This window comes from Heptranchias perlo, chromosome 8 (genome assembly GCF_035084215.1).
Source record: "Heptranchias perlo isolate sHepPer1 chromosome 8, sHepPer1.hap1, whole genome shotgun sequence".
Taxonomy (NCBI): Eukaryota; Metazoa; Chordata; class Chondrichthyes; order Hexanchiformes; family Hexanchidae; genus Heptranchias; species Heptranchias perlo.
In genome coordinates this window covers 61,951,192-61,971,038 of record NC_090332.1, presented here as the reverse complement: position 1 = coordinate 61,971,038, position 19,847 = coordinate 61,951,192, and the positions used below count along the sequence as shown (strand labels likewise).

Here is a 19,847-nt window from a genome sequence, read left to right as displayed (position 1 = left end):
AGGTTAAGGGGTGATTATATTGAGATCTTTAGGATTTTGAAAGGAATTGATAGGGTAGATAGTGAGAAACTTTTTCCACTGGTGGGGGAGTGCAGGACAAGGGGACATAACCTTACAATCAGGCCATTCAGGAGTGTTTCCTAACACTTCTTGACACAATGGGTGATAGAAGTGTGGAACTCTCTACCACAAAAAGCAGTAGATGCCAGCTCAATTAATATTTTTAAATCTGAGATTGATAGATTTTTGCTAGCCAAGAGTATTAAAGGTGGAGCGAAGGCGGGTAATTGGAGTTAGGATGCGGATCAGGCATGATCTCATTGAATGGCGGAACAGATTCAAGGGGCTGAATGGCTTACTCCTGTTCCAATGAAATTAAAGTAAAAACTGTTTTTATTTCAGATTTCTAGCATCCGCAGTATTTTGCTTTAATATAAAATTGAAGGGTTTCCTTGGCTGTGAAGCACTTTTTGGATGTCCTGAGGTTGCGAAAGGCGCTATAGATATACAAGTTCTTTTTTTCCTGAACCTGCAACAGATGCTAGACACAAATCTATCTGCGCGCAGTTCCAAGCACTTTTACATTAAAGTGATTATCCAGACAAAGCACCAGGCCTGCGGTAAGTAGTTTCTACTTGCTGTATGGTCAAAATTGTTTTTAATAAGAAGAATGCTTTGTCTCTATGAACTGGTTGCCCCACTAGGGCAATTTCCTGGTGATGCTTGTACATTTTATCTCAACAGGCCACCGTAGTAAACATTTTAAAGTGCTATAAGAAACTGTCTGTAAGTTAAGGGGAGATTTTAATTTTGGGCTCCTGGCACATGCTGGGAATGTATCTCAGGAATAATAATGGGCAAAACATGAGCTGTGCATGTGCTTTTTCCTGATATGCACCAGAAGCAGTGAAGTAGAAAACCTCCCTTTTCGTTTTTTGCAAAGCAGTCGAATAAATTATCATATTAACAGGTAAACAACAAAGCAGCACAAAGATAGCTGCAAACAAACACACCGACCACAGCCTGTTAAAGCTGAAGGACCCAACATATGGGAAGGACCTCCCATTTCGAAAGGCACCGAGTCTCTGCAGCACTGTTTGGGCACAACAATTATTGTGTGATTTTAATAATTCACAGAACAGTAATAATGCTAGCACGCGGTGGCTGCGTAGTTGAGTGACTTGAGTGCAATATCCTACACCCTGCACACTAGGCGCTTGGCAGGTCTCAGAGCCCCCTTATATGGGTTGCTGGTACAATTTATAAAGTAGAATGAGTGGCTCTCACTTTCAACGAGTGACACAGGCGGGTTGGTCAATAGAAAGACTTGTTACATCGACTTACATTGAAAGTACAGCACAGAAACAGGCCAATTGGCCCAACTGGCCAATGCTGGCATTTATGCTCCACACGAGCCTCCTCCCTCCATACTTCATCTAACCCTATCAGGATACTCTTCTATTCCTTTCTCCCTCTTATGCTTATCTAGCTTCCCCTTAAATGCATCTATGTTATTTGCCTTGTGGTAGCATGTTCCACATTCTTACCACTCAGAACTGTGCACAATACTCCAAGTGTGGTCTAACCAAGGCTCAATACAAGTCCAACATAACTTCTTTTATTTTCAATTCCATCCCTCTAGAAATGAACCCCAGTTGTTGCTTTGGCTTTTTTATGGCCTTATTAACCTGCATCGCTACTTTTAGTGATTTGTGTATCTGTACCGAGATCCTTTTGCTGTTTAGATTCTTATTATCCAAACAGTACATGGCCTCCTTATTCTTCCTATCAAAATGCACCACCTCATACTTATTTACATTGAAATTCATTTGCCAATTACACTCCCATTTTGCAAGTTTATTAATGTCCTCCTGCATTTTGACGCTTTCTTCCTTTGTATTAACTACACCCCCAATTTGGTGTCGCCGCAAATTTTGAAATTGTACTTCCGATTCCTGAATCCAAATTGTTAATGTAAATTGTCAACAAGTGTCCCAGCACCAATCCCTGTGGAACACCAGTTCCCACCTTTTGCCAGTCTGAGTAGCTACCCTTAACTCCTACTTCTGTTTTCTAGCCAACTTGCGATCCATTCTGCTACCTGTTCCGACTCCACATGTTCTGATCTTACCCATGAGTCCACAATGCGGTACCTTACCGAAGGCCTTTTGAAAATCCAAATATATTACATCTACTACATTATCCTTGACTACTCTTTCTGTTACTTCTTCAAAGAATTCAATAAGGTTGGTCAAGCATGACTTTCCCTTCTGAAATCCATGCTGACTATTCTTTATTATATTTTCATTCACTAGATGTCTTTCTATTACATCTTTGAGTAAAGATTCCATTATCTTTCCTATCACCCAAGTTAAGCTAACTGGTCTATAGTTCCCTGGACTTGTTTTATCTCCCTTTTTAAATATAGGAATAACATTAGCTGTCCACCAGTCCTCTGGCATTATTCCCTTTTCTAGTGAATTTTTATATATTCGTAATAGTGCCTCTGCTATCTCCTCCCTAACTTCTTTTAATATTCGCAGATGCAATCCATGGGTCTCATCCTCCCAAAGTTTGAGTAGTTGCACGTCACTGCTTTGTGTTTATTTTTTCCCAATGTTTTTCCAATCCTACCCTGTAAGCACTGACTCATGTTGGGGTGCAGCTTCAGCTTCAATACATTGCCCACCTGACCGTTCTTCACAGGTGACCCTGGACAGCGAGTGCTGACAGGCTATTTGACCACAGAAGACATCATGGCTGAGCCCCATCCTGTCATTCACACACACCCACTCTCAAGCAGGAGACATTGGATCGCAATCAAGAGCGGGAATCCTGTCTGATCTCTCTGCTCCTTAACCCAGAGGCACTGAGGCTAACAGTAGTACCCCATCTCCCTGGCTGGGGAACAAACCTGGCACCTTCCTGTTGTGTCTGGCTCAGTGGTGTCCCATCAGAGATGTTCGGACATTGTATTTAAATCACATATATAATATTTAAGGGCAAATTGTGTGCTGCTCTGTGCCACTGATGGGGCCCTGAATGCAGCCAGCACATATTGGAACATTGCAAATGGAGCACATCTAAGTGTCTGCTCTTCAAATCTTTTCCACATTTTTTTGTTCTTCATGTGTATACAGGAGCTTTTATTAATCCAAGGTTGTAGTGTAATATTTCCAAGATTGCAGTGTAATATTTCTATGTTCATGACAATCCCATTTTCTCTCAAGTTGCTCAGTGCTGCAGTTGATGGTTTATCCTCTTGACTCTTTTTCCATAAACTTAAGGGGCTCCTCAGGGCTCTTTTGTTTCTCGTACTCTGTTCCCTCTCAATGTCAATAGCACCAATCGTAACCACGTTTTCCTCCACACAATTAGCAACTTCCTTCAGATTGCATGGCCAGAGTGCTCACAGCTATCATTTCTCTTGCATTGCAATCGTTGAATGGCTAAGTCTTGAACCCCTCCATGCCCTTTGATGCAGCATGGAATTCTTGTTACTTTTGGTTCTTTATAGACATACACTGTAATTTCCTTACGGGTTTTCACAACCGGCTGCTGGAACCTTGGCTAAAGATTGACAGAAATCCCAGATAGACGTATAACAGGGTTTCTGCTAAGGTTACGGCAGCCGATCATGAAAACTCTCCGAGGAAATTCCTGGCTATGGATTCTACTCCTCCAGTGGCCTAGTCAGTAAAGGCATCACCTGGTACAGCACTAAGCCCTACAGACCAGAAAGTCCCAGGTTAAATTCCTGGCCTGTTCTCACCTGGAACAATAGTTAGGAATGTTACAGTTGGCCTCAACACCCAGTGGACTAGGAAGGAGAGAAAAAAATAGCTGAGACTGCTGTTCCTGTGGGCTCTCCAGTGACCCCTGCTGGAGAGAGTGCATGTGGACATTCGGTAAGAAGAGATTCGGGCTGTTTTGTGATCTCTTCCACAGCCAAGCTGACTGCCACTATTCACTTCTGATGCTTGGAACTAAAGGATGGCCCCTTGGGCAAGATACTGCTATTATTTGTGGCACTTACCCTAGTAAGAGTCTGTCTTCAGTACAGGAAGAGAGACAAGAAGAAAACAAAAAGAGACGGTGATATATCGCCCAAGACCACCCAATGGCTATCACTTTCAATCTTTGTTGACGACATCTTCTGTCCTTCATTTGACATTCCTGGTCTCATAATTTCCTCTGAGTTCAAGTAAAACTCCCACATCTATTCCATCGCAATGGATGCCTCCAAGCAACTTGGTTTCCTGTTCTTTTCCCTCAACAAACTCTTTTATACAGGCCAAGTTCATTCAAACCTTGAATATTGTTCTGTATCTGGGCAGGTTCTTCGAACACCTCAAGTATGGACAGGATACAAGAAAAAGTTTAGTCTTCTGACAGGCAATCCTTCTCTCATCTGAAGTCACCTATCTTTCCCCCCCCCTCCCTTTTCTGTTGATGCTGCAATGGGTTTTGCTCTAAACTTGTTTTTCTTATTCTATACTTGAAGCTGAGGAGGAACATGCTGGAAATATTCAGGTCAGGCAGCATCTGTAGAGAAAGAAACAGAAATCTTGTTTCTTTCTCCACAGATGCTGCCAGAACTTCTGAGTACTTCCAGCATTTTCTGTCTTTAAATGAGATTTCCAGCAACCAAAATATTTTGCTTTTGATACAGAATTATCAATGCTCTTCCTCCTCCTTGTGCTGAAATCAAGACTCATTGCACCATCTCCTACAGTAACTCCATCTTCCCCAAGGCCTTAAAACCCCTCCCTGGTCTTCACTTCCTCCTATAGTCACATGGCTCCTGCAACCCACACATCATGTCACCCAATTACACCTCCACTTATTACCTCATCTCTTTTCAATGTTGGCAATAATCTGCTTTGGTTCATCACCTGTTCCTCGATAGAAAAACTCACATGGCTTCTTAATCTCTTTGGCTCCCTCTATTATGCATTTTTTCTTTGATTTGTTTCACTATCTCCTTTATTCTTGTGGTGGTTCTCCTTTCCCCACATCTCTTCCATACTTTACTTCTGTCCTTACTCAGTCCCTGGCCCACTGGGTCCAGATTTAGGGTTGCCATCCCTCCCGGATTGCCCCGGAATGGATGATCGATCAGGCAGGCGCTGCTGCTAATGACCTGGGAGAAAAGTACTTCTGCATGCTGGTCGGCACCTGGAAAGAGCAAAAGTCGATGTTTCGGGTATGGACCCACCCAGGGTTCTGAGGCGCTTCCAGCGGAAAACCCTTATAAATAAAAGCATGCAGCCCCATGGCAGCCAAAACAGTACAGTACAACTCTGCAAAGGTTATTATTCCCACAAGAATATGGAACAGGAAAGGTTTGTGAAAGCAACGTCTCAACAAACCATTAATCATCTGCAAGGAAATCCAACAAAACTCCAGAGCACTTACCAGGAAATATGTTTATGTACACATACGTTTGCAGATGCCAACAAATGTCACGTGATCAAACCCCCAGGGCTCAAGTCCAACCAGTTGGCAACCCTAGTCTAGATTCAAGATTGAATGTTCTCTAGAATTTATTACCCATTCCAACTTTTGGGCTGAGAGAATAGCATGAAGTGCAGGACTCACCATAGAGATTGGACTTTGGGAATTGGTAGTTACTGGCTCAAAGACATGGGGAGAAAAAGCTCAATAATGGAGCAAACATATGCATAGTTAATGGTACAAGAGTATCAGAAATGGACATCGTGTACAGGAGCATCCTTCACCATTTTTAATTTAATAAAACGACTGATGGTCAGTGGGAAATGTTTAAACAAACATTTAACGTAATACAGAATCAGTTTATACCCCCGAGGGGCAAGAACTCTACTTGCCAAAAAAAAAGCCATAAACAACTAAAGAAGTAAGGGACAGTATAAGACATAAGGAAAGGGCATACAAAAAGGCAAAAAATGGCACAGATCCTGGCGAATGGGAAAGATACAAAGAGTCACAAAACAGATAGTAAGAGCTACAAAGAGAGTATGAAAAGAAATTTGCAAGGGATATCAAAACCAATACGAAGAACTTTTATAGTTACATTAGGAAAAAGAGGGTGGTCAGGAGCAGTGTTGGCCCCTTAAAAACTGAAAGTGGGGATATTGTCATTGATAATGGGGAAATGGCGGACATGTTGAACAATTACTTTGCATCAGTATTTACAGTAGAGAGGATAGCATGCCAGAAATCCCAAGAAAACTAATATTGAATCAGGGACAGGGACTCAATAAAATTAATAAGTAAAGCAACAGTAATGAAGAAAATAATAGCACTAAAGAGTGACAAATTCCCAGGACCAGATGGCTTCCATCCCAGAGTTTTAAAGGAAGTAGGTGAGCACATTGTGGATGCCCTAACTATAATCTTTCAAAGTTCTCTAGATTCAGGAACTGTCCCTCTAGATTGGAAAATTGCACGTCACTCCGCTTTTTAAGAAAGGAGAGGGAAACCAGGGAATTATAGACCAGTTAGCCTAACATCCAGAAGGCATTTGATAAGGTCCCACATAAGAGACTGTTAGCTAAGGTAGAAGCCCATGGAATCGAGGGAAAAGTACGGACTTGGTTAGGAAGTTGGCTGAGCGAAAGGCGACAGAGAGTAGGGATAATGGGTAGGTACTCACATTGGCAGAATGTGACTAGTGGAGTCCCGCAGGGATCTGTCTTGGGGCCTCAATTATTCACAATATTTATTAACGACTTAGATGAAGGCATAGAAAGTCTCATATCTAAGTTTGCTGATGACACAAAGATTGGTGGCATTGTAAGCAGTGTAGATGAAAACACAAAATTACAAAGGGATATTGATAGATTAGGTGAATGGGCAAAATGTGGTAGACAAATGTGAGGTCATCCACTTTGGATCAAAAAAGGATAGAACAGGGTACTTTCTAAATGGTAAAAAGTTAAAAACAGTGGATGCCCAAAGGGACTTAGGGGCTCAGGTACATAGATCATTGAAGTGTCATGAACAGGTGCAGAAAATAATCAAGAAGGCTAATGGAATGCTGGCCTTTATATCTCGAGGACTGGAGTACAAGGGGGCAGAAGTTATGCTGCAGCTATACAAAACCCTGGTTAGACCGCACCTGGAGTACTGTGAGCAGTTCTGGGCACCGCACCTTCGGAAGGACATAATGGCCTTGGCGGGAGTGCAGCGTAGGTTTACTAGAATGATACCCGGACTCCAAGGGTTAAGTTACGAGGAGAGATGACACAAATTGGGGTTGTATTCTCTGGAGTTTCGAAGTTTAAGGGGTGATCTGATCGAAGTTTATAAGATATTAAGGGGAACAGATAGGGTGGCTAGAGAGAAACTATTTCCGCTGGTTGCAGATTCTAGGAGTAGGGGGCACAGTCTAAAAATTAGAGCCAGACCTTTCAGGGGCGAGATTAGAAAACATTTCTACACACAAAGGGTGGTAGAAGTTTGGAACTCTCTTCCACGAACGGCAATTGATACTAGCTCAATTGCTAAATTTAAATCAGAGATCGATAGCTTTTTGGCAACCAAAGCTATTAAGGGATATGGGTCAAAGGCAGGTATATGGAGTTAGATCACAGATCAGCCATGATCTTATCAAATGGTGGAGCAGGCACGAGGGGGCTGAATGGCCTACTCCTGTTCCTAAAATATTCCATTATCCTTTGGCAATTAGTCTGTCATCCCTACACACATCTAGTACTGCCTTCCTCAAAGATCAGGTGGAGTAAGCTTACGATGTCCATCCTGTCATCTGGAGGACAAGCTCAATCAGGTGGGTAGAAACTGCCATCTATTCAACAACTTGAATGTATGTATTGCCTCTAATATAGGAAAACCTTTCTGAGCTGCTTCAGAGACAAGGAAAAAAGGGAGAGATTCACACATAGGAGTTGCAGGTAAGATGGGCAAGAACTTAGTGGAGAGGAGTGATAGTTTGTAGGGGCAGAGGGGGCAAGTGTTTTGTTTAGATGGGGTGATTTTGAAAACGAGGGATAATAGCCTTGGGTATTATCCCTCGTTTATCAGCTCACGCGAGGTCCAGCCAAGTGAAGTATGGTTGGCAGTTTAGTCGGAATGAGGTCAAGTAGTCAGGAGTTGCAGGTACCTACAAGTTGTTGGTAGCTGATGTAGTGATATAGTACCCCTGTAGCTGTCCAACTGTAGAGATTCAGCAAGGTCTCAATGTACAGTTGTCTCTAAGAATGACGCCACTAAAGGCAACTCTAATTGGAAACAGTGAGGTTCTGATTTAGTGCTATGGCAGTAGGTGTATTGTCAGCACCTCAATTGAGGTCAGGGATGAAGTTGGTGTTGGCTTATCTTGCATTTGGCTAGCCAAGTCGCAATCCATCTGTACAACCTCCCAGTGCAGTGTCCACTATGCTGAACCGCATGGGCCTAATGACACTGTTTTCAATTTCAAGGGGGGCAGGGACAGAGGGAGTTACATAAGAACTAGGCGCAGGAGTAGGCCAATCGGCCCCTCGGGCCTGCTCCGCCATTCAATAAGATCATGGCTGATCTGATAGTAACCTCAAATCTAAATTCATGTCCAATTTCCTGCCCGCTCCCCGTAACCCCTAATTCCCTTTACTTCGAGGAAACTGTCTATTTCTGTTTTAAATTTATTTAATGATGTAACTTCCACAGCTTCCTGGGGCAGCAAATTCCACAGACCTACTACCCTCTGAGTGAAGAAGTTTCTCCTCATCTCAGTTTTGAAAGAGCAGTCCCTTATTCTAAGATTATGCCCCCCAGTTCTAGTTTCACCCATCCTTGGGAACGTCCTTACCGCATCCACCCGATCAAGCCCCTTCACAATCTTCTATGTTTCAATAAGATCACCTCTCATTCTTCTGAACTCCAATGAGTAGAGTCCCAATCTACTCAACCTCTCCTCATATATCCGCCCCCTCATCCCCGGGATTAACCGAGTGAACCTTCTTTGTACTGCCTCGAGAGCAAGTATGTCTTTTCTTAAGTATGGACACCAAAACTGTATGCAGTATTCCAGGTGCGGTCTCACCAATACCTTATATAACTGCAGCAATACCTCCCTGTTTTTATATTCTATCCCCCTAGCAATAAAAGCCAACATTCCGTTGGCCTTCTTGATCACCTGCTGCACCTGCAAACTAACCTTTTGATTTTCTTGCACTAGGACCCCCAGATCCCTTTGTACTTTCCAGTTTCTTGCCATTATGGGGGCTATGCGAGAAAAAAACAAAATCAACAGTCTGAGAGGGTTAAAAAAAGATGCTGACAGTGAAAGAGAATCTGAAATCACAGGAACGGCTAATGGATGCCCGAGGTAGAACAACTGTGCCAGATCTGCCCCAGAATGGCATGGTAGAAACTGGTAAAATTACTTAACTATTTCTAACATTTAAAGAGGTAGAATGCCAAGGAGAAAAGCAAATTGCTGTGGTATCCTCAATGAGTCAGTTTATTATTTTCAATTCCAAAAAGCAGCAACTCCAGAATGTGCTTTCTGCAGGTCAAGTACTGCTCTATGGATTAATTGTAGAACCAATTTAGAAAGCTCATTCATGGCTGTGGGCAATGAAAACAAGGAAAATATAAAATGGAAACAACTTGCTTTTAAGTCTCTTTATTAACTTAATATATTGTAAACAAATTTACAAATTAACAGGGATACTTTGTCTTCCCATCTGAGAACATGCACGATGTCATTTGATTATTTTTGGCAGCTAGTCATAACTGCATTGTTCTTGTTAGACGTCTTCAAAATGTTGTAGGATATGATATGCCTGCAAAAAAAATGTATATGGGGAAACTTAAAAACAAGCATTGCTAACAAGGATAATACCAGAACTGAGGGATTATACCCATCAGGAAAGATTGAACAGGCTGGGGCTCTTTATCTAGAAAAGAGAAGGCCCTGATAGATGTCTAAGATTATGAAAGGTTTGGATAAGGTAGAGAAAATGTTTTCACCTGTGGGAGATACCAAAACTAGGGGTGATAACATAAGGGAGTCACTAATAATTCCAACATGGAATTCAGGAGAAACTTCTTTACCCAAAGTGGTTAGAATGTGGAACTCGCTACTACAAGGAGTAGTTGAGGCAAACAGCATTGATACATTGAAGAGGAAGCTAGATAAACAATGGAGAAAGGAATAGGTTATGCTGATAGGGTTAGATGATGTGGAGTATGGATCAGATGGGCTGAATGGCCTGTTTCTGTGCTGTACATTCTATATAAACTACAGCTTCAGCACAATTCAACTCACAGAAGGGCAATCCCACAACAGACACTGCCAATATTACATGGGACACATCCTCTACGGCATCTTACACCAAGAGTGTCCACAAGTAGGCCCCAAGCCCAGACAATTCAACCCTCAAAACCCAGGCCCATTTGTGTCTTTATATTTCTTATTCACTGGTTTGTTCTGTTTGAACATGGAGGTGATGGGGGCTTGTAAAAGGCTGTTAGCTCTCTTAACTAATGACAGTTTTTTGGTTTAACATTAATTCACTAACAGCATCAGCAATGAGATTCATGTAAATTAATAAGAGTATTTAGCCTTATACACATGCTTCTGCAGATCCAAGGTGTGCATTGTGTGGCCCCCAAAGCTTGGTGTGCTCCCACCTCTCTAGTACCAAATCCAATTTGTGCCAAGTTAGCAGATCTTACCCATTTTATGCAGCAAGGGAGGTAGAATTATATTCTACACCTGTGCATTAGTCAGGGCTCTGCTCAAGATGGTCATCAAGCGATCCCTAAAGGAAGACTCCACCGCAATGCTCCTCGCCAGCACACACTGCTTAGGCTTACGTATGAAGAATGGGACGGGGAGGTGAAGCACCAAGTTTCTAACACCGGGAAGCCAAAATCCAATCACCAGAGCACACCAATATAGGGCGGCACATCACCCTGAAGCAGAATCAACCCAATACAAAACATGTAATCTCGAACGCAAACTTAGCCCACTAAAGCAGCAACAAATTGAGGTCTAATCTCAGCAGTCAGATCCGTTTGAATTTTTCATCACAAGTGTCAGGTTTGGGATAGTATCATCACTGATTAGACCATATTGAGAAGTGAAGTTCAATAGCTAAACATTGACTTCCTTCAGCTTCTATTCAAGCACCCCAAAAGTATATTAAATGCTGCACTTACCCCTTGGCCAAGGTAGAAGATACTTCCATCCATTCCAGCTGTACTGTTGAAAACAATGAAAAGTACCTTACATAAAACAGGTACTACAACACTTGAGTTTCAAAACCTCAAAGTGGCTTTGATCAATTTTCAAATAATACTTTCACAGGTCATGACAAGTACTGAAGCTTAGCAAATCTGATTCCAATAAATTGAGATTCTTAAAATCAAGCGGCTCAATTATTGAAGCTCGGCTTACCTTCAGGCACTGCTGTTAAGTGTCAGATCAAGCCACTGTAGAGTTGTCTGTTCATTGCAGCACTGGCACAATTAGGGCATGTCTTAAAAAAAATTAAGATTATGCAACATTGGCAAGATTAGTCACATTTAAATATCACATTGCACATCAATGCATCTACAAGCCACCAGACACTGGTCAGTCAAACCTCAGCAGTCAGATCCGTACTTTTTTTTCATCAGAACTTCAGGTTCGGGATTTTTTCATCATCAGTAAGACCAAGAACCAAGTGCCAAGCAAAACTAGAGCTAGGGAGAAAGCTGTGTCAAGAACAGGATTTGGCTGCAATGCCTTCTGTGCTTGAATAATCTAATCTAACAAGAGTGACCATCCAGACAGACACGAAGAACTACCACTCCAAGGTGACAGAAGGCAGTCAGCACCTGAGAAGCTGTACTCCAGAATAAGTCAGTCGTCAGGAAGGAAAAACTTACAATTACTTAGGCTGATTCAAGTCTCAATCTCTTGCTGCAATAAAGTGGCAGCATATGCGCACAATCCCCGCAGAGGCAGACAGTTGATGCTTTTCCTTAGAGGCTGTTGTCGCAATCTACCCATCAGCCAGCTGCAATTCAGAGCTGGTAAAGGGCTAGGACACTGTCTAGTTTCTAAGCTTAGACTGTCGCACATCAACTGAAGAAAATTAAAGACAGGTGTGTAATTTAAGTGCACCGTTATTCATATCGTGTTACAGAAAATGTTGCACTAGCACAACTTCAGCTGGCGCAACCTCCCTTTACCTAGTTACAAAGGAGCACGGGCTTATTACATCTGTCCCTGCACATACAATAAAGATCATTCCATTCAAAACGATATCCCGGAGAGCCAATTGTTTTAACTATACACAGATAGTTAATAAAACAGAACACAGAAAAACACTAAAGGAGAACTGTAGTTACCTGTGTCCATCGCTAAACAAAGACCAAACCTCTGGAGGGTAATCCATTATGTATATTGTGAGTAACTTTGTATACTTGGTATACATTGATACCTATGAGGGGGAGAGTGCTATTAGACCATTTATTAAATCAGACACGGTCAAATCTCAGCAGTTAGATCCGTACATATTTCATCAGAACTTCAGGTTCGGGAATTTTTCATCATCGATAAGACCAAGAGCATCCATACAAGCTATACACTTCCGCCCATTATAGTTTCAGGAACACAGGGCTTTATAATATTCCCACCTCAGCCCCTACATCCTCCAAGCTCTGCAAAGTAACTCAACTTGCATTTTTCTGGTTCTCATGTAGATTGTTTAAAAAAAAGTTCGATAAGGGAGAGAAGTGGTAGGAAAGGTTATGAGAGGGGAATAGCTGAGAGGGGGGGGGGGGTAAGGGTAAGAGACATGTGTCAAAACACCAGTAAGCCAGTGTCAGACTGTGCAGACGAGGACATACTGGATTCAAAAACAAGGCTGACGAGGACAATGGAACCACTGCAGCTTAGTGTGCAGGACTGTGCAAAACAGGGCTTTCAGCAGCAAGAGCTCTGGATTAACTGGAATGAGAGTGATGGAGGAGCAGAGATGGGCAAGAGTACAGGCTTCTAAGAACAGCATTCAAGAAATCAATTCCAGGTGATAAAAGCATGGATTAGGGCTTCACAGCACTGGGAGGGGTTGGGGCAAAACCAGGGAGTACTCTAGAGATGGACAAATGCAGCTTTGATGAGACTGGATGTGGGGGTTAGAAGGTCAGTTGTGGATTGAGCAAGGCACCAAGCCTGCCAATCACTTTGTACAGCTCACTGCACCTGACCTTGTTCCACATGCTATTTTTGAATACAACTTGCATTTATATAGCTCCTTTCATGTAGAAAAACATCCCAAGGCAACAGGGATGCAGTGCCCAGTCAACCATCATAAAAGTGCATTGGAGATCCTGTTAACTTTGGGAAAGTCAGAATTAGGCTACCTAGCAAGGCCCTAGATTGTACTGCATATATCCAGCCCTGTCAGTTGGCAGCTCTCATTTCAGTCAGAAGTGTTCAAGCCCAATTTAGACTAACACTTCAATGCAATACTACATTATGAAAGGTACTACCTTTCTATTGAGCCATTAAAACAGAGGCCTACTGTCTGTTCAGTGGCCATAAAAAAATTCATAGTACTATTCGGAGAGATTTAAGATCACCAAAACATAGAAGGGCTAGGACATCAATTTTAAAGAAACCAGGTGGTTAGGATATGGACGGCCCTTCCAGATGCAATGACAGAAGTGGAATCCATAGTTTTTAAAAAAGGTTTTGGGAAAAGGACTAAGTGGATGTTTAAGACCGAACAGTGCTGTAAACTTCTATTATTCTGGAGCTGGGAGTTCACCATGCACCTTGGAGAACATTCCTCCCTCAGGTGGCACCACCAAAAATAGCTCAACTGGTCACTCATTTCATTTATATCTGCATAAAGTGACAAGTCCTAGCCAGAAAGGAGATGATTGGGTAATTCCCCCGTCAATCACACCAGGAGATGACGAGTAACTGGGATTGATTTTAAGCACATGATTTGTATTGTAACTATCCTCCAGTCGCTGCATTTTGCTGGACAAATAATCCTGCTGCACCTGGGAGACCGTTTGCTGTGGTTCCGGTCATGAATTCAGAGACTCCTGCAGCTTTAAACCACACCCTGCCCCACATGCAACTCATTGGCTGACAGTGGTGTCAATATTCACTGTTCATTTATGCTTGGGATCTGTGTATACTTGGCACTGTGACTAGTGCACACACGCTCAGACCCAGAGCGCGTTGGACCGTGCGCGCACATTTTACATCACCAACTGCCCTCCACTAAAAACGCGGATCGGAGGCCAAGCACAAAAGAATGCAGCCATGCAGGTAGCCATGGGGCGGGGGCGAGGAGGAGAGCAGAGCCCGGAAGAAGGGGAGAAGCAGGGGGACGGAATACTTTGTCACTAAGATTGAGACTATCCGTTCAGCTGTGTCGCTTCCCTCCCTTCCCCTAGGCCACCAAGCCCAAACTTCCCCTAAGGTTCCTCCCTGCCCTCGCCCTGAACTCACATCTTTCCTATCTCCCCTCATGCCCTCTCCGAGCTCATCTTGACCACGAGACTCACCTCCTGCTCCCTCAACCCTATTCCTACCAAACTGCTGATCACCCAACCTCCGTTCCTGGTCCCCATGTTAGCTGATATTGTTATCGGTTCCCTCTCCTCAGGTACTGTTCCCCCTCCCCTTCAAATCTGCTGTCATCACCCCCCTCAAAAAACCCACCCTTGATCCCTCTGTCCTATCCCTCATCTTTCTCAACCCATCTGCAGCCTTTGACATGGTTGACCATACCATCCTCCTCCATCGCCCAACTGGGTGGGACTGCACTTGTCTGGTTCCAGTCAGAGAATCACCTGTAATGGTTTCTTTTCCCATCCCCATACCATTACATCTGGCGCCCCCCCAAGGATCTACCCTTGACCTCCTCCTATTTCTCATCTACATGCTGCCCCTTGGCGACATCATCCAAACACATACCAACATACAGTACTGGAGCAAAAATTTCCTCCAACTAAATATGGGGAAGACCGAAGCCAGTGTCTTCAGTCCCCGCCACAAACTCTGTTCCCTCTCCTCGGCCACTATCTGAAGCTGAACCAGACCGTTCACAACCTTGGCGTCCTATTTGACCTCAAGATGAGCTTCCGACCACATCCACCCCAGCACCAAGACTGCCTACTTCCACCTACATAACATTGGTGTTTCCATTCCTGCCTCAACTCATCTGCTGCTGAAATCCTCATCCATACCTTTACAACGTCTAGACTTGACTATTCCAATGCTGTACTGGCCAGCCTCCCATCTTCCACTCTCAATATACTTGAGCTCACGCAAAACTCCGCTGCACGTATCCTAACTCGCAACAAGTCTTATTCACCTGTGCTTGCTGACCTACATTGGCTCCTTGATTTTAAAATTCTCACCCTCATGATGAAATCCCTCCTTGTCCACGCTGTGCACTCTGAACTCGGCAGTAAAAAAAAGTAGCAACTTTAAAAAAAAAGATTAATAGTTTCCACTTACCTATGTTCAGAGTCTTGACTTCCCATCTGTATAGTCATTTTGTATCTTGTGTGCACACACCTATGAGCGTAATAAGGAAAAGCCAGATTTTAAAAAGTGCCTCAAACTAGGCAGGCAGTCGTCAGTCAGCAGACAATGGTCAAATCTCAGCAGTCAGATCCGTATGCTTTCTCATCACAACTTCAGGTTCGGGATTGTTTCATCATTGATAAGACCAAGAACCAATATGCTAAATAAGACCAGCGTTAAAAGCTTGCTGGGGGGAAAATGACAGTTTCCTGTTCAGTGCTTTTGTACACCAACGCTCCAGGTAGACACTCTCACCATCCCAAGAACTGAACTTAATGTGGCCCAGAACCTCAGCGACCAATCTTATGCAGCTACTATATTTCTATAAGTCTCCACTTTTACAAAGAATGCACAGCACAGAAGCAGGCCATTTGGCCCAACGGGTTCATACCCCACAAACCCCCTTCCACATCTAACCCTTTTAGCATATCCTCCTATTCCCTCCTCCCTCATGTATTTAACTAGCTTCCCCTTAAATCTATGCTAGTCGCCTCATCTACTCCTTGTAGTAGCAAGTTCCACATTCTAACCACACTCTGGGTAAAGACGTTTCTCCTGAATTCCCTACTGGATTTATTAGTGGCTATCTTATATTTATGGACCCTGGTTCTGGTCTACCCTATCAAATTCTTTCATAATCTTAAAAGACCTGTATAAGGTCACCTCAGTATTTTTTCTAGCGAGAAGAGCACCAGCCTATTCAATCTTTCCTGATAGGTGTAACCTCTCATTTCTGGTATCATCCTAGAAAATCTATTTTGCACCATCTCCAAAGCCTCAATTCTTTCTATAATAGAGATCAGAACCATGCACAGTACTCCAAGTGTGGTTTAATACAAGTTTAACATAACTTCTCTGTTCAATTCTATCTTTAGAAATTAACCCCAGTGCTTGGTTTGCTTTTTTATTATCTTATTAACCCACATCACTTTTAGTAATTTGTGTATCTGTCCCCCATAAGCCCTCTACCCTGTTTAGGCTCTTATTTTGTATGTGGCCTCATTAATCCTATCAAAACATCCCATCCTTCCAAATTCAGCATTATCTGCAAATTTCACTTCCGATTCCAGTGTCTAAATTGTTTGTGTACATGGTGAACAACAGTGGTCCCAGCACCGATCCTTGTGGAACACCACTTCCCACCTTTTGCCAGTTTGAGTAACTACCTTTAACCCCCTTCTCTTTTGTAACCAGCTTGCTACCCATTCCTGCTGAGATACAGCCCCACAGATACCATCTAGGGCTATTACTCATAGGTTACAGGCAACTTTTTACATACAAAATTGGCCATTCTAAACATTTACAGAAGCTATTGCAATAGGTTCAGTTTCACTGTATGACACAGCACAGGAGGCTGCCATTTGGCCCATCATGCATTGCCAGCTCTTTGAAAGAGCTATCCAGTTAATCTCACTGCCCTGCTGTTCCCTCATGGCCCTATAAATTTCATCTTGGGGATTCCCTTTTATGTTTGCTGCTAATCTATTCTCATACTCTCTATTTGCCCCCCTAATTCCCTTTTTGAGATCTCCTCTGAATTTCTGTTTTCAGCTTGGTTCTCTACTGCATTATGAACTTTACATTCATCATAAGCCTTCTTTTTGTGTTTCATTTTAATCTCTATATCTTTAGTCATCCAGGGAACTCTAGCGTTGGATGCCCTTCCTTTCCCCCTCATGGGAATGTGCCTACTCAGTTCCCAAACCATCTCTTCCTTGAAGGGCTCCCATTGTTCAATTACTGCTTTCCATCCCGATTTATTCCAATCCACCTGGGCAAGATCCCTTTTTACTGAAATTAGCCTGCCTCCAGTTAACTATTTTGACACTTGATTGGTTATGGAACAGGAACATTCTAAACCTAAATTATATTATGATCACTGTTCCCCCAAATGCTCCCCCACTGAAACATGCGCCACTTGCATTCCCCAGAACTACTTCCTTCATCGTAGGGCTGGAAACACAATGATCAAAAAAGTTCTCTTCTACACATTTCAGTAATTCCTCCCCCTCTTTGCCCGTTTCATTGTTACTATCCCAGTTTATGTTGGGATAATTGAAGTCCCCCATTACCTCTGCTCTAGTTCTTGCATCTTGCAGGCAAATTAGCTGCTATCTCCTTTCCACTATTTGTTGACACAAAAGCAAAATTGCAAGACATTTAACTTATAGAAGATAAATAGTTTGGTATTGGAGTTGTTAAATGCATTACATTTAGCAACCCAGGTTAACAGCCCTCAGTGAATTTCCCCAATCTATGCAGATCCCACCACCCCGACAGTTATTCCCACATTCCTCAGTAAGTGAAAGCCTTCAAGTTTGCGTTAAGAACTGGTGTTCCTTACTACCTGGACTGGCGCCAGCTCGCCGCACTACTGCAGCCGAGGCTGCGAAGCCTGCGCACGCCCGTACACTTTAACTTAGCGGCCGCCTCGGGCTTGCAAGCCAATAAATCTCAAACTGACCACCAATGCGGAGCACGAGATCAGGAGAGGAGCGTGGGTGTAAGAGGCCTCGCACTGAAACCGGACCGAACAGAAGGTTGTTAGCACCGCCACAGGACCACCCAGTCATACTCACCACACCCGCTCCCATCACAAAAGGGAGAAGGAAATGGCCGCTCACCTTATAAAGCACAGGCCGGATCCGCGGAGCCCTCCCCGTGACGTGTCCGTCGTGCACGCGCAGGCGGCAGAACGCTTGCGCGGCCGGGATTGGGGGAGGGGCAGCAGGACGAGCACCTCATTCTGAAAACTGGTCTGTTCTGTTGTGGGCCATTTTAAAAAAGAACATAGCTCAATATACATTTATAATAAAAGGGGGAATCGGCAATATAAAATGTTAATGAGGGGAAACATGCCATCTCTCCCGCCATTTGCCCTGCCAGAGCCTTGATTAAGTTGGTGGGGGGGCTTCTGTCACCCAAAGGTGTGCAGACAGGTCACAGGGGCACTCTTTGGGCAAGTGGGCAGTGCCACGCACAGGCCCCACAAAACAAATTTGAAATTTAAGGTTTGGCTGTTTCTTTGTCCCCACTGGGACCTGTGACAGCACGTTTCATCCTCCAGGCCCCTGTACCGTGAATCACTAGCAAAGGCTGGGGGGCCTGCCTCCTGTTTGGCGATGTCCTGGAGGTCAGAAATACAACTGGGGTCGGGAGGTCATCAATGGAGCGAGTGGAAGTGTCCATCTGCCTGCCTCATTTCCGCCAGTTCAACAGCCAATCCGTCACCCAAACCAAAAGGTCCTGTGGCCCCGTTTGAAGGAGAGCGGGGAGTTTTTCCCCTCCTTGCCTTGCACCATCATCCCTTTTGTCATTTAATCATTCCTGCCCTCTATCCTATCACAGACCTACCCCTTTGTTCTTTCCCACCCCTCCCTGGCTCTGTACTTGCTTAAAAAACTGTTACTCTCTAACATCTTCCAGTTTTGATGAAAGGTCATCGACCTGAAATGTTTTTTTTTCATTTTTTTTGAGATTCAATTCTCTGGACCTTGAACCTTCACATACATTTCTCCAAACCAGTCTTCTTTTTTTTTGTGTTTTAGGCCCCCTTTAATACCTGAAATGTTAACTGTTTCTCTCTCCACAGATGTTGCCAGGCCTGCTGAGTGTTTTCCAGCATTTTCTATTTTTATTTCAGATTTCCGGGGGTATCTGCAGTATTTTGTCTTTGCTGAGTTTTTTTCCTGTGTCCTAGCCAACATTTATCTTTTATCATGGTACTGGTGTGTCAAATTGCTTTGCATGCACAGAACTTTTCACCCCCTCCACACCAATTTGCTGATGCCTTGTCAAGTGATGCAAGTCATTTTTTATGCCCTGTACTATCAAATAGTTTCTAAACAACGTGAAGTAACCAATGCTGCATCATATAACAGTACCGTATTGACTTATCCAAACTGCTATTTGCACACTGAAGACTCAAATGGTTTCTCTTCAGTACGAATTCTCTTACACACAAGTCACTGGATGTGTCGCACAGTCTTTTGCACATTGTACTTTTAAAAGGTCTTCGATAAGGTACTGCATCGTAGACTCATGACTAAGGTCAGAGCATGTGGAGTCAGGGGACAGGGAGCAGACTGGATAGCAAGCTGGCTACAACACAGAAAAGAAAGTAGGGGTTAAGGGTAGCTACTCAGTCTGGCAAAAGGTGGGAAGTGGTGTTCCACAGGGATCGGTGCTAGGGCCACTGCTGTTCATCATTTACATAAACGATTTGGTCCCGGGAATCAGAAGTACAATTACAAAATTTGTGTACAACTTCAAATTGGAAGGTATAGTCAATACTGAGAAAGACTGCGACAAATTA

General features: G+C 43.4%; 1 long non-coding RNA gene and 4 other non-coding genes across 7 annotated transcripts; all 5 read right to left on the bottom strand.

Moving 5' to 3' along the window:
- Positions 1–9,594: 9,594 nt before the first annotated feature.
- LOC137324638 (uncharacterized) lies at positions 9,595–18,149 on the bottom strand. Of its 3 annotated transcripts, none has more exons than XR_010963689.1 (6): positions 18,112–18,149; positions 15,464–15,523; positions 12,328–12,419; positions 11,390–11,471; positions 11,152–11,194; positions 9,595–9,770 (listed from the first exon to the last, which is right to left on the bottom strand). It is a non-coding gene; the product is annotated as an uncharacterized lncRNA (long non-coding RNA). The 3 variants fall into 3 exon arrangements; XR_010963690.1 differs by lacking the exon at positions 18,112–18,149 and adding an exon at positions 17,997–18,015; XR_010963691.1 differs by lacking the exon at positions 18,112–18,149 and adding an exon at positions 17,880–17,898.
- On the bottom strand, positions 10,988–11,057 carry LOC137324869 (small nucleolar RNA SNORD50). Its single transcript, XR_010963745.1, has one exon. It is a non-coding gene; the product is annotated as a small nucleolar RNA SNORD50 (small nucleolar RNA).
- Positions 11,575–11,643, bottom strand: LOC137324868 (small nucleolar RNA SNORD50). Its single transcript, XR_010963744.1, has one exon. It is a non-coding gene; the product is annotated as a small nucleolar RNA SNORD50 (small nucleolar RNA).
- On the bottom strand, positions 12,471–12,537 carry LOC137324870 (small nucleolar RNA SNORD50). The gene has a single exon (XR_010963746.1). It is a non-coding gene; the product is annotated as a small nucleolar RNA SNORD50 (small nucleolar RNA).
- Positions 15,607–15,674, bottom strand: LOC137324866 (small nucleolar RNA SNORD50). The gene has a single exon (XR_010963743.1). It is a non-coding gene; the product is annotated as a small nucleolar RNA SNORD50 (small nucleolar RNA).
- Positions 18,150–19,847: the final 1,698 nt, after the last annotated feature.